Here is a 2,667-nt window from a genome sequence, read left to right on the forward strand (position 1 = left end):
CTCAGAGGAGATTGGTACACGCCCACTGAGGTCTTCCTCAGTGGCGTCCTCCTCCTCTCTTTCCTCTCCATATTCGGCCATGTTTATGGCTTTGCACTCTCCTTTTGGATTTTCTTCTGTATTACTTGGGAGAGTACTTGGAGGGAGTTCAGTAACTTTCTTGCTCAACTGTCCCACTTGTCCTTCCAAATTCCTAATGGAGGACCTTGTTTCATTCATGAAACTTTGAGTGGTCTTTATTAGATCAGAGACCATTGTTGCTAAGTCAGAAGTATTCTGCTTAGAACTCTCTGTCTGTTGTTGAGAAGATGATGGAAAAGGCTTGCTATTGCTAAACCTGTTTCTTCCACCATTATTGTTATTGAAACCTTGTTGAGGTCTCTCTTGATTCTTCCATGAGAGATTTGGGTGATTTCTCCATGAAGAATTATAGGTGTTTCCATAGGGTTCTCCTAGGTAATTCACCTCTTCCATGGAAGGGTTCTCAGGATCATTAGCTTCTTCCTCAGATGAAGCATCCTTAGTACTGTTTGGTGCATTTTGCATTCCAGACAGACTCTGAGAAATCAAATTGACTTGTTGAGTCAATATCTTGTTCTGAGCCAAAATGGCGTTCATAGGATCAATCTCAAGAACTCCTTTCTTCTGACTTGTCCCATTGTTCACAGGATTCCTTTCAGAAGTGTACATGAATTGGTTATTTGCAACCATTTCAATCAATTCTTGAGCTTCTGCAGGCGTCTTCTTCAGATGAAGAGATCCTCCAGCAGAGCTATCCAAAGACATCTTGGATAGTTCAGAGAGACCATCATAGAAAATACCTATGATGCTCCATTCAGAAAGCATGTCTGAAGGACATCTTCTGATTAATTGTTTGTATCTTTCCCAAGCTTCATAGAGGGATTCTCCATCCTTCTGTCTGAAGGTTTGGACTTCCACTCTAAGCTTACTCCATCTTTGTGGTGGAAAGAACTTTGCCAAGAAGGCATTGACTAGCTTTTCCCAAGAGTCCAGGCTTTCTTTAGGTTGGGAGTCCAACCATATTCTAGCTCTGTCTCTCACAGCAAAAGGGAATAGCATCAGTCTATAGACCTCAGGGTTAACCCCATTAGTCTTGACTGTGTCACAGATTTGCAAGAACTCAGCTAAAAACTGATGAGGATCTTCCATTGGATGTCGATGAAACTTGCAATTCTGTTGCATTAGAGAAACTAATTGAGGCTTAAGCTCAAAGTTGTTTGCTCCAATGGCAGGGATAGAGATGCTTCTCCCATAGAAATCAGGAGTAGGTGCAGTAAAGTCACCAAGCACCTTCCTTGCATTGTTGGCATTGTTGTTGTTTTCGGCTGCCATTTGTTCTTCTTCCTTGAAGAATTCGGTCAGGTGCTCTAAAGAGAGTTGTGCCTTGGCTTCTCTTAGCTTTCTCTTCAGGGTTCTCTCAGGTTCAGGATCAGCCTCAACAAGAATGCCTTTGTCTTTGCTCCTGCTCATAAGAAAGAGAAGGGAACAAGAAAATGTGGAATCCTCTATGTCACAGTATAGAGATTCCTTTAGGTGTCAGAGGAAAAGAAAAATAGAAGAAAGAAGAAGGAGAATTCGAACTTGATCAGATATAGTTCGAATTGTGCATTAAGAAGGAGTGATACTCCATAAATAGAAGGATGTGAAGAAGAAGGGAAGAGAATTTTCGAAAATTCATTTAAAAGATTTTGAAAACATTTTGAAAATTTGATTGATAATTTTCGAAAATTAAAAGTGAAAAAGAAATCAAGTGATTTTTGAAAAAGATTTTGAAATTAGAAATAAAAAAGATTTAATTGAAAACTATTTTGAAAAAGATGTGGTTAAAAAGATTTGATTGAAAAGTTATGGTTTTAAAAAGATGTGATTGAGAAGATATGATTTGAAAACTATTTTAAAAAGATATGATTTGAAATCAATAAAAAAAAAATTTGATTTTAAAATTAATGACTTGCCTAACAAGAAAAGATATGATTCAAACATAAAACCTTCCTTAACAGAAAAGGCAAAAAATGCTCAATCAAATCATTAATTGTTAGTAAGTATCTTTGAAAAAGGAAAGAAATTAATTTTGAAAACATTTGATTGAAAAGATTTGATTTGAAAAAGATTTGATTTTGAAAAACTAAAAAAATTGATTTGAAAACAAAATCTTCCCCTAGCACCATCCTGGCGTTAAACGCCCAGAATGGTATACATTCTGGCGTTTAACGCCCAAAATGCTACCTCTTTGGGCGTTAAACGCCCAACCAGGTGCCCTGGCTGGCGTTTAAACGCCAGTCTGCCTTCTTCACTGGGCATTTTTGAATGCTCAGCTTTTTCTGTATAATTCCACTGCAGTATGTTCTGAATCTTCAATTCTTTGTATTATTGACTTGAAAAGACACAAATTAAAAATATTTTTGGATTTTTAATAATCAAAATGCAAAAGGAATCAATTAACAATGCATGCAAGACACCAAACTTAGCAGTTTGTATACTACTGACACTAACAATATGAGAATGAATATGAGACACACAAAATGCTTCAAGTCAATAGAATTCAAAGATCAAAACAAAGAAATGTATGCATGGATTCGAAAATTATAACAAAAACATGCATTTGACACCAAACTTAGGATGAGACACTAAACTTAAGCAAGAAAC

General features: G+C 36.7%; 1 non-coding gene across 1 annotated transcript; it reads left to right on the forward strand.

The window, feature by feature from the left end:
• The first annotated feature begins 840 nt into the window (after positions 1 to 840).
• LOC130942465 (small nucleolar RNA R71) lies at positions 841 to 948 on the forward strand. Its single transcript, XR_009071035.1, has one exon. It is a non-coding gene; the product is annotated as a small nucleolar RNA R71 (small nucleolar RNA).
• The last annotated feature ends 1,719 nt before the right edge of the window (positions 949 to 2,667 follow it).

The sequence above is a fragment of the Arachis stenosperma genome, chromosome 7 (assembly GCF_014773155.1).
Source record: "Arachis stenosperma cultivar V10309 chromosome 7, arast.V10309.gnm1.PFL2, whole genome shotgun sequence".
Taxonomy (NCBI): domain Eukaryota; kingdom Viridiplantae; phylum Streptophyta; class Magnoliopsida; order Fabales; family Fabaceae; genus Arachis; species Arachis stenosperma.